Raw genomic sequence first — 12,979 nt, forward strand, 5'->3', positions numbered from 1 at the left:
CACTGAGGCCCTGAAACACTCTTCCTGTGATTTTGACCTCTACCCTACCCTCTAAGCTAGCCCCGGTCATTCTCTCTTCATCAGACACACATATCGGTAGCATGTAAGGGTGCCGCACTCTCTCTGGTGCGACGTCTTCTCCTTTCGGGGTGTACTCTCCTTGTCACTCGATGAGGAACAGCCTCCGATGCGTAGTCCAATTTTCCCCAAGGGTGCTTCACTTGAACCAAAACTCGATTCCCCAGCTGTAATGGTGCCTCCTGCACAGGAGTTACTACAGGATGCCTTTTCCCCTGGGGCTTCTGTACAATCTTAAGTCTCAGTGTTTCTAACCGATGTTGGTGTTCCCACACCAAAGTTGTGGTGTTTATCTACGTACTATCTTCCTCTGGATCAAGCTCTAGCTCAGTAACCTTACGGCTGTTACGTCCAAACAGCAACGTGTAAGGCGTGTACCCTGTCGTAGCATGAACCCGGTTACTGTACACCCAGACCAGTTCTGGTACACATTCAGGCCATTTCATTTTCCTGTGTCACGGTGTAGGGGAATGCTGGTGAGGAAATAGCAGATACGGGCTGGGTGAGCAGGGAAAACTAATCTGTCCCTAGACTGGGAACCCTGAATAGCCCTGACCCCAAAAGTATCTCTGATGGTGAGAAGGTTCGGGTCTCCACCCTAAGCCCTAACTCCTCCACAAGACCTGCGCTAATTCCCCAAACCTCCCTCCGCAGAACAAAGGTACAGCAATCTCAAAGGAAAGGACTTCAGCAGCACAAACGAACAGCACTGCACAGCACGGCTTCCAGGTATAGAGTGAAACTCTATCAGCTGCACCACCTGGTGGAAGGCGAGGCTACTTAAAGGCTAAGGGGAGGAGACACACAGAAACTCACATCCACCAGGACATGGCAATAGAATTGGCATGAACCCATGCAGTACAAGAGGGAATTTCACAGTTTAAGTTACAGCGGCATCTAGAATAGACCGCAGACACACAGCGCTAGACAGCGTGTGACATCCTGTCATCTTCCTGTTGTCCTCCACAATTCTCAGAATGTAGATAAAGTTCTGTTGAAACGTTCACAGTCCCCATTTCTCTATGGGTGGTAGGGTGTAGTTCTGGAATTCTCAATGTTGTACAGTTGGTGCAATTCATCCATGACTTTTCCATGAAAACAGGCTCCCATCTCAGAGTGAATTCTTTTTGGACACCCGTATACGCAGATGAAGTCATGACAGATGGCACAGGCTGCTGACTCGGCTTTTTGATTCCCGGTGGGAGTCATGACTGCTAACTTATTAAAATGATCCATCATCACCAGACAGTACAGACAACCATTATCGGAGTGGCTGATCTTGAGATAGTCCACCATCAGCACTTCCAAAGGGAAAGAAAACCTCTTCACCTATATAGATGCTCTGTGTTTAGGGGGTTTAGTCATCTCACCCTGATGGGATTTCCGGTAATCTTCTTTCACCACTCGATTTACTTGTGGCCAATACAGAAGCCGTTGTAGCCAGTGGAAAGTTCTCTCTGTTCTGAAATGGGTATCACTCTCATGGACTTCCTTCTTCACTATGGGCTTCATTCCTTGTGAAATCATTAGCAGATTACAATGAGGCAATCTGGGCTACCGCCTAGGGCCAAAGGCACCGGGGGTCCTTTGGCCATATTGTCCTCATTATAATGTTTTTTTTCACCACTGTCGGCAGTGGACATCTCCGGAGAGGGAGCTTTCCTAAAGCTCAGCTGCCAGCAACTCACAATGGTTTGCTGGCATCTACAAGGCTATGTGTGTATGTGCTCTTAGGAATAACAGAAGCTTTGGTCCTTTCCTCCACTTTTGGCTGAGATTTAGAGGATTAATCAGAGACATAGAACCGCTGTTCTCCACTTTGGAATCCAACCCTTCAGATATATGGTATATGATGTATAGTATTGATATACCAAAAATATCAGTAATAATCAATTAAATTCTAAAAGACATTAATCAATTTAAAATTTGTATTTATTTAGTTTAATTAAATCTGGCATGGAAGGATGAAGACGTGTTCTTGGAGAAGCCTTCAACTTTAGCAGGTGTTTCTTGCTGGTCAGGAGGCCACGAGTAGATGGTTCAAATCCTTCCATACAGGTACAGCATTGATGGTGGACATGCTGTAGTTTCTTCAGGGCGCTAGATGTGGGGGTTTTCTGTCCTCGAGATGTCTAAGGTGCCCTGGTGACAGCAGGCAAAAATGCAGCTTCCTCTGACAGTGCGAGCAGCCCTGGATAATCCACGCCGGCAGAATGATATCATCCGGCGGAAGATGGAACCTATGAGAAAAGATGTAAAACTAATGTAAGTAATGGGACTCCATATTAGAGGGTACTACTGTGGTGTCACTGTGGGAGAACATTAGAGGAATCTCATCACACAGAGGGCAGGGATCATTGTCAGTCATCATACATGTGACAATCCCACCACTGACAGATAACATCTGCTCCACATGACTTCTTCTCACTGACATCATACAACAGGGAGATTATTGTCACACTTACCTCGCCTACTTTCCCCCTCTTCTACTTTCTCTGTTTTTTCTTGTCTTCTCAGTTTTAGAAAATATTTTCTTTTCTTCTGAACTGGAGATTCTAATCAAAAAGTCAGAAAAAAATATTAATTATAAACTTCTAAAATATTTTCTTTGTATCTATATAGAGTTATGCAATTGATTAATATGCACCTGTAGCATTTCTGTGTGCCGCCATGTGGTGACTCCCCAAGGAAATATGTCCCCTTATTATCATGACATACTTGCAGCAAGCCACTGTGTTATCATATAATCAGTTAGATTAAACTTCAGTGTAACTTTCAAGAGCACCCATCACCAGATCAAAAGTTTCTGAGATTCACTCTTATCTTATGTCTGCTGCTCCCCTGAGTATTCTGATATTTGTTTTGCTAAAATCCACCCTATGGTTTTTTCCATGAGGGTGTGGCTCACAATTTTATATTGCAGAGCAACCTAAAGACACGCCCCAGAGGATCCTGTGAGCACCGCCCTCTTGGAAAAGACCATAAACATTAGCACTAAATAAGACCCATAACTCAAAAAACTGAATACTCAGGGGAGCAACGGGAATAAAGTAAGTAATTTTTGAAGCCTTCATGTGCTGATTCACATTATAATTTTGGATTATAGGCTATAGTTGTATGGCCTATAAACCTGTACATACCTGACAATGAGGACGATGATGACTCGTTGTTTTTAGCAGTGAAACACTGATTGTCTCCATTAGTTTTGGAAGAGGAAGACTCTTTCTGCCTGTTTGGTAGAAGAAAGACCAGTAAATTAAAAGTAAAAACAATAGAAAAAATGAAGAACACCTGTTTGTGAGGCCAATTAGGATAACATAGAGGGGATACCCTGCCCACGGCCTCAACTAGTAATATTGGCCTGTCATGAGCTGGAAATGAATGGCTGGTCACAATGATCAGCTGTTATTGCAGTGTTATCACAAGACAGACGCACAGAGATCAGCAATCATGGGGTGGTGGATGCTGGATTTAGATTTGTGTTACTCGTGTCTTGTATTTGGTTCTGAACATACATCAAAACTAAATCTCATAATAATAATAATCTACTCACATGTCTGAGTGTTTTTCACTGTTCTCTTGGGAACACTGTGGAGGTGACATAGGCTCTACATTGGTCATCATCCCGGTATTGGTGATATTTAGCTAAAACACACAGAGAAAAATAAATTGATTTATTTTTAAGCATTTTTGTAATTATAGGTTTTAGACATACTATTAGCCACATACTTACTTTACAAAACCTTTGATAAGATGATACAAAGTTTTTTATTTCTGGCCAGTCATTGTCCTCTCTTGTGTCCGCCTCATCTGAATTCATGTGTCTGCTACAACGAGCTACAAAGTACAAGTGTTATCAGAGATAATTAGTATAAGACCCGGTCAGACATTCACCCTGTTATCACTAATAATGATGAGAACTTATCTTCACATAAAATGAAAGACAAGACACACAGCAGTTTTCTGCAGATGACGTCTCATTTTACTTACTGATAAAGTAGCGGGTGTCCTCATCTGACTTTAGCTCAGGAACGAACAGGGGCTTCTGACTTAGAAGGTTGTCAAAGTCTAAGTGATGCAGAAATGGATGCATTTTGATCTCATTTGCTCCTCCTGGAAAAGGAAGACAAGAAAGAATGTGATAGAGTCATTTTTAGAGAAACTGCTCCATATCGGTACAGTTTATGTTAACCTGAACTGAAGATGTAACAGCAGACATGAAGGAAATGTACTGAAAGTCACAGCATGAAAAATGGGGAATGGATAAGTAGGTAGATTACTGAACCTCATGGACACAACTATTTGTCTGGTCACAGACGTGTAATAAGTCATAATACTATTATAATATTACCTGTCCCAAGTCTATCTGCTGGATCTTTTCTGAGCAGCTGAGTGATGATGTCCCGAGCATCAGGTGGAGTAGAGTATTTATGATATGTCAAAATTAATTTATCTGTTATATAGAAACAAATATTACAGGAAATGAAACGTTTTCATTTATTTTTATAAAAAATGTCCTTAATAAGGCTAGAAATTGAACCAGAAAACCAATGAAACCAAATAACAGTGACATCACAAGCATTCAGATTATTTTACTTACCCTCAAGGACACTGCGTAAAATATCTCTTTTTAAAGCCCCTTTAAATGGTGTACATCCATAAAGAAATTTATGTAGAGTGATCCCTACTGACCACCAATCAACGGGCCTTCCATAGCCTTTCCTTTGGATAATTTCTGGGGCCATGTAACTAGGGGTGCCAAAAGTCTGGAAACCAACAGAAGAATGAGATGATAATCAATAAATATAATTGCGTCAAATAACATCAGTGCAAACGTTTTATAGAGAAATTGTCAGAGAAAGAGAAAGAGATGAAATCTGTAAAGTACAAGACCTTGTAAGTAAAGCCTACCTCTTCATCAAGGAACTCGCTGGTGATGTCCTCAGTTGAAGCCTTGTAGATATCTGAGCTTGGTCTCATGAGGCCGAGTTTTGAAACCCCAAAATCGGTGACCTTAATATGTCCTGTTGATGATATCAGGAGGCTGTGAAAGAAAGAAATGGTGTCAGACCCAAGTAATTACCCATAGACTGTATAAAAACTATAATTTTTTTTCCCCTTTATTATACTACTGGGGTCACTTACTTGCCAGGCTTCAGGTCTCTGTGCACCACACCATAACTGTGCAGGTATTCCACAGCAAGTACCGTTTCCGCAATGTACACACGGGCCAGGGGGACTGGTAAAGGACCCCTGCGCTTTATAAGACTGGCACAGTCTCCTCCTATCGGAGAAAGCAAATATGAGAGGTGAGGGTTTGTTTCAATGTAAATTACACATGATGAGGGTGAATATGAAATAAGTGGAAATATTGGGACAAGATGGCCTATATAGAGATATACTGTGTAATGTAGAGCGTATACTGTATACTATATGTTGCCATCCATGTGGGCACATTATGGTCATATATAGGTGCTAGGACTAAACAGACGTGGGCTGGATATAGATACAATGGATGTGTCCTACCTGGTACATACTCCATGACCATACACAGATGAAGTTTAGTAGGGAAAGAGCAGAACATGGAGGCCACAAAGGGACAATCAGCGAATGCTGAGATGTCCCTCTCCAGAAAGGCCAATTCAAGTCTCTTTGGCTTTTTCAGGTTCTCCTTGTCCATTGTCTTCATAGCACAAATCTGGTTTGTGTCTTTATGGCGCACTAAGTGGACGGCCCTGGAGAGGAAGAAAATCCATGATTTATTACAAATTCTTATTAACAGTCCATCTATAGACCTCATCAAATGATCTCCTGTACTAATGGTTAATACTAGATGTGAGGCCATCACTATAAATCCATGTCTAGAAATGCATAAAATAATACTCCATAAATGATTATCAATGGAGGGTCCACATCCACGTCACATCCTAACTGACCTGACAGATAGATGTGGACAGTGATGTGGTCTCCTAATTTCTCTATGGGAATATTACATGGGCAGGACACCGAGGCATCATCATAAGGATCCCTGGGAAATAAATATTATACCAAAGTAAAGCTCACCCAAAGGCTCCACTGCTGATCAGTTTGATCTGTTTATAGTCGCTCTTACAAGGATTTCTCTCTGGGTTCAATGATCCGATCAAGGCCTAAAAAGGAATAAGAAATGACATTAAGACAGAAAATGCAGGAGAATAAAAGCTCAAGATGCAGGAACGTCTCCCTTCTATATTATGTCCCCACTGATTACACTGTAGAGAACGTAATACAAGCCGGACCCACCACAGACCCCATTATATTATAAAGGGAAATCCCCCATACACATAAATCAATACTGCAGGGAAGGATAAGGGACATCACACAGAGGGGGCAGGAAGAATAACGCCATTATCACACATAATATGTCTGATCTACATGACGAACAGTGATATCCCATTGTCATATGGGATATAATATGGGATGTATAATTCACACCCGTCATCTAATGATATACAGACGTCCCTCTGATACTTACACTGGCAGATTCCTGGATGATTTCTGGTGTCTCACATATTCCACCATCAGTATTTGCCGGCACAGTTATTCCTAAAATAATGAAGAAACGTTATTTATTAAATGTCTATATCAGCACTTAATAACCAAAAGAAAAGGAAGTAAAAAAGTCAAATATCAAAAAAAATAACAAATTTTATTGATTAATCAGAACAATTCATGATAAAAAAAATAATAAGAGAATGTCAGACACAGAGAACGCTCTCTCTTTCAAACCAAGAACAACTGATCAAAATCACTTCAAAACCTATTCATAATGGTATTCATACAAGTTTGTGTCTGTTTAGAATGTAGAAGATATAGGAACAATCTGTAGTCCTCAAAATTAATAAGACAAATAAAAAAGAGAAACCTGCACAGTCTGGGAGGGTGGGAAGCAAGACCCCGACATGTGTTTCGCATAGGCTTCTTCCAAGGGGTATTGAAGAAGTTTTGCGTAGGCTTCTTCCAGCGGGTGTGTAAGAAGCCTACATGAAACGCGCATCAGGGGCTCACTCCCCACCCTCCCAGACCATGCAGGTTTCTCCTATTTATTTGTTTATTTATTTATACAGAGGATGAAGAATAAATCAACATATTCTTTGCCGTTCTCAATAACGAAATATTTGAATGTAAAATATTAGATGATCGTCTTACCTTCTATCAGATCGGAGTTTGGCCCTGGCTGACTATTATCAGGGTCAGCAACATTTAGGTTTTGCCCCTCTGCGGAGTCGCCTTTTGATGTTTCCTGATGGATATAAGATATACAATTAATATAACATTTCTCAAACACTAGATTACCATATATATAAAGCAGGAAGGATTAAACCTGGACTTACTTGACAAGTTCAGTATTGGACGGACAATTCACGGCCGCTCTATCAAGTAAATTTACATTAATATTTAAGCGACTTGTATCTACAACTGTTCTCTAATAACTTCTATCAGAACTGCAGCATTTACAAGGAGGAAGATTGTGATGATGGAGTGAGACAGAGGTAGAAATACAAGCTCCGCACCGCTGAGTACAGACTGTCACCACATAGGATGGAGCCGCAGAGACAGGCTGCCATAAAATATCCTGTGTCTGCCTGGAGCGGAGAGAGGAAGGCCTCTACCATCATAAATCTGACCTTCTGCTATATGACTGGTAATCTGGAGAAGATCAGACAACAAGGACATGAGATGTAGAAGATGATGGATCCTTACCAGGCGCTCCAGTGAGTAGGCCGGATACTCCAGTACAAGCAGGACATTTTGGGCCAGCTGTTTGAAAAAGGCCAATTCTCCACTTTGGGATTTTTCTTCAGCCTATAAAGATGAAAATAAACAAGAAATGAAAATAATCAATAAAATTCATAAACATATATGGTATTGCCACGTTTGTTAAAGTCTGATCTGTTAAGATAGGTGTTTATTAATTGTGTTAATTAATTCCCTAACACCGAGAAAAAAAATCAAAACGCTAGATTTACAGGTTTTTTTGCTCACCTCACTTCACTAAAAAAATGTAATAATAAGTAATTAAAGCACCGTATGTACACAAAAATGATATCATTAAAAACCTGAGTTCACTGCGCAAAAAAAGGCTTTACTTAGTCCTATCAACAGAAAAATTACAATGTTATGGGTCTCTGAATATAGTGACACAAAGAACCATTTCATCTCAATTGGAATTTTTTTCACCTTGTTTCAATACAATGTATGGTAAATAGGATGGAGCCATTGAAAGCTGCAATTCATCCCCAAAAAACAAGCCCTCACTTGTCTATGCCAATGGAGAAATAACAAAGTTATGGCTCTTGAAAGAAAGTGAGGAAAAAATGAGAGCAGAAAAATGAAAAATTCTGTGGTCCATAAAGGGTTAACCAATCCTATTCCCTCCTCCCCCCGCATCCAGGACCTTCCCACCCCTAATTCAACTAACCCTTTAGATCCCACCCTCTCCTTTGTCATGTAGCCTGATTGCCCTGTTTTGACTCCAGGCTATTCTTATCTGGGTATTTGGCACAGGTTAAACTTAAACTTGTATTCCATTATTATTTTCCATTATTATTATATATAATTTGTGCAGATTGTCTGCTACTTACCTGGTGTACTAATGTCCAGATGTTCTGCTGTAAATGCTCAAGATATTCTGAGCTTATACAACCTTGGTGGTATTTGGTCAGGCAATCTCTCACAAGCTCCATAACCAGCCGGTAAGTGAAGCTGAGGACGCCATCGGGTAGTGGTAGCACAAAGTCAGGGTCATAGGTGGTAAGAATCCCCTGGAGTAGTGCTAACACCTGAAGTCTGTCTGGAGGAATTCCAGACATTTCAAGTAATCCAAGCGCGGTTAGTATATGACTAGCTATATGGCTTATCACACCAACAGCAATGACACCGGAATGTCAAAGTGACAACAGGAGTGTAAACACTTGTAGAAGTAGTGATGGTTAATTGTGATGTCATAATGGAATCTTGTGTTCTAATCTTAAAGGGGCATCTTACCTTATAAGGAAGTTGCCTTGCAACCCTTAAGTAGGGAAAAATATAGGCTCAGCATCAGTATCTGTTATACACAATAAAAATTATAGCGTTTTGTATCAATAAGAAATTCCGATTCCAGCGCTAACAGAAATATCTTTCTGTGGGAACAGGGCATGTGGGGCTGGGGCTGCATCCAACCCTGGCATATGAAGCACGCTGGCCCATGTTGCTCTGCCACAACCACTTCCAAAGATGGGGGTCTTTATTACAAATATGACCCTGCCTACCAATGGAGAAAATCAAAATTTACTACTCCCAATAATTCCAGTTTTTAAAGTTGGCAAAATAGGTCTCTTTATAATATTAATAGTAACCTCTTGACCCTCCTTATAATAATAATAGCGCCCATCTGGTTCTCCTGATAATATTAAAGGGAATCTGACAGTGGCATCAACCCTCATAAGCCATCTATATGGGCATTTAGGTCATAGAACGTTGAAGAAACCGATACCTTGATATCTGCCATCTGATGTCTTATTCCACAGAAATCCACATTTTCTTTTATATGTAAATGAGCTGTTAAGATCTATGGGCCGGACATAGATCTCCCTGAGAATCTGCATCCAGAGATTATTTTCAATGGAACAGGTAGTTATCAGTGGGAGACATGTACATCTGGAGAGTAGACGGTCAGTCATTACATGTGTCACACTGGAAATGACTCTTTTCATTTATAATAAGCCCTGGATGCAGATTCTCAGGGAGATCTATGTCCGGCCCATAGATCTTAACAGCTCATTTACATATTAAGAAAAAAAGTAAATTTCTCTGGATTAAGACATTCATCAAATAGTGGCTATCAAGGCATCACTCTATTCAACTTTCTCTGACCTGCATCTTTATGTAGACGGCTTATGAGGGTTGATCTTACTGACAGTTTCCCTTTAATAGTGTGGCTCGGACCTCCTTATAATAATAGTGCCCCTTATGGGCCTCCTTATAATAATGATAATAATGGTGACTACCTGTTCTTTTTTATTAAATTAAAAATAATAATGCTCCGTCAGGCCTCTTTATAATAGTAATATTAATGATAAAAATATTAGATGACCCCACACGGTTTAGGGAAAGTGTCACTGAATGCAGAAGCCGGGTCTAAGCTCCTAATAAACACTACCCACCTCCTGCCCTGCTGTGTTATCACAGGCTTTATTCCCCTTCAAGCCTAAGCAGCAGAATGCCGGTATCTCCTCTTACTGCTCCATTTCACCTGCTGTCAGTAATGCAAAGTGCCTGAGCCCTGTTTTAAAGCCTCTTGCTAACCCCCTCCCACCATGTATCTAGTGGTAGACCCCATATTAATATAAGCCCCCTACATACCTTGAGCTGCCCCTCTCCAGCTGTCTTTTCTGGAGCTGATCCCAGCAGGTATGGCTGACAAGAGGCTGCAGCTGGAGGCCTTGTGCTTCAAGCAGCATTGTGGGGAGGAAGGATAGCTGTCCTGACTTCTGGCAAGGCTTGCAAGTCTCCTTCACGGCTGGACTGGGCATCTGGCAATTCTGTCAAATTCTGGCTTGGCCGGTCTGGCAGTGGGCTGCATCGATCCGCAACACTATTAACTGTTAACAATTATAGTGAAGCAGAGAGCCATCAGCTCCCTGCTCTGCCACTTAACTAAGGCAAGCCACAGATTGCTTCCGGCCACAGGCAGGGACTGCAAGGGATCGGTACCACGTAATGGACGTCAGGCAATGAGATGACATCAGAGACTGTAGTGAGGAGGAGCACATCACCACTCGGCATGGGAGTGTCGTGAGGAAAATATGAGTTTATTTCTATTTTTTTGCAGTCACTGCAGGGTACTAATATTATTACAAGATAAGATACCTAGGGGGGCACTAATGTCTCATAAAGAGGCCAAGGAGGGTGACATTGTTATTACAGGTTGTCCCATGGGGCTCTTTTATTATCACTATGGAGGAGGCCTAGAGGGGCTCTGTTATTATTATAAGGAAACCCGGGGATATTAATATTATTGTAAGAAATCCCGGGGCGCTATAAATATTATAAGGAAGCCCAGGGTCCATTATTATTATTATTATTATTATTTTAAGCAGGCCCAGGGGGTCTCTATTATTATTGGGGCAATATTATTGTAAGAAGCCCTGAGTGCACCATTATTATTAGGTACAGATGGGGGCATTATTACTCTGTAGTGGCACAGAGGGGACACTGTTACTGTGTGGGATACAAAAGCAGGAAGCTCTTTCTATGCAGGGTACATAGGGGGCATTATTACTACGACAGGGGTGGGCAATTAATTTTCCAGAGAGGAAACAAGAGAGACTGTGACTGTTGTGGAGGGTCAAACCAATAGGCTGAATTTAATTCTGCTCATCATTAATATTACCAAAAATAATTACAATTATTATTTTATAATAATAGTATCACTTAATATTAAGTAGAATTAAGTATGCTGACATCCCCCTATATACCGTACGAGCCCGCAAACAGCCTCCAATATACAGTATGAGCCCCTACACAGCCCCTTACATACAGTATGAGCCCCCAAATAGCCCCTCTATATACAGTGAGCCCCCACATAGCCTCTCTGTATATAATATGAGCCCTCACATAGCCTCCTATATATAGTATGAGCCTTCACATATTTCCTATATACAGTATTTGCCCCATAAACAGTATTAGCCCCCCATAGCCCCTCTATATGCAGTGTGAACCTCACATGGCCTCCTATATACAGTATATATACTCCTATGTGAGCCCTCACAAAGTTTCATAGTTTTAAAGTTGAAGATAGACTTAACACCATCAAGTTCAACCTATAGTCTAAAATGTTGATCCAGAGGAAGGCAAAAAACCCCATGGGGCAGAGATTAATAGCTCCATATTAGGGGAAAAATTCCTTTCCGATTCCATAAGACAATCAGACTAGCTCCCTGGATCAACGCCCCATCACAGAATCTAGTGCCCATATCATGTAATGTTATATTTCTGGAAATTGCAGTTGGAACCAGCTCAACACGCCAGAGTAATTAAAAATTTGCAAACTCTTCATTGGAAATCCTTTAAAAATGAAATTGATAAAAAATTGGGCATCTTAGACAACAAAGAGGGGTGTAACAGGAATCAATCCATACGCGTTTCTAGCTACATGGCTCTTAAACACAGTGTTCAAGAGCCATGTAGCTCGAAATGTGTATGGATTGATTCCTGTTACACACACCACCCCTCTTTATTGCTTTGTTGTCTGAGATGCCCAATTTATTATCAATTTCATTTTTAAAGGATTTCCAATAAAGATTTTGTGAATTTTTAATTACTCCGGTGTGTTGATCTGGTTCCAACTCTAATTTCCTCAACTACCTCCAGCGCTGTGCAGCAGCGGGGACGCCGTGCTCCTCCCGGACTGGAACAGCATCTCAGGGGTGAGCTGAATTTTTTCTTATTTAATGTTATATTTCTCAAGAAAAGCATCCAGACTCTTCTTCAATTTTTGTAGTGAATCACTCATTACAAACATCATCTGGCAGAGAGTTCCACAGTCTCACTGCTCTTACAGTAAAGAATCCGCGTCTGTGGTAATGATTAAACCTTCTTTCCTCTAGACGTAGAGGATCCCCTTTTGTCCCCATCGCAGGCCTAAGTAAAAAAAGCTCATTATACACATCTCTGTATTGTCCCCTCATATATTTGTACATTGCAGCAGGATCGCCCCTAAGCCTTCGTTTTTCCAAACCGAAAAACCCCAAGTTTGATAATCTGTCTTGGTATTGCAGTCCACCCATTCCCTTAATAACCTTGGTTGTTCTTCTCTGTACTCACTCTAGTTCAGTTATGTCCTTCTTATACACTGGAGACCAAAATTGTACAGAGT

The sequence above is a fragment of the Phyllobates terribilis genome, unplaced genomic scaffold, assembly GCF_046119375.1.
Source record: "Phyllobates terribilis strain yellow unplaced genomic scaffold, ASM4611937v1 Scaffold_3__8_contigs__length_932513732, whole genome shotgun sequence".
Taxonomy (NCBI): Eukaryota; Metazoa; Chordata; class Amphibia; order Anura; family Dendrobatidae; genus Phyllobates; species Phyllobates terribilis.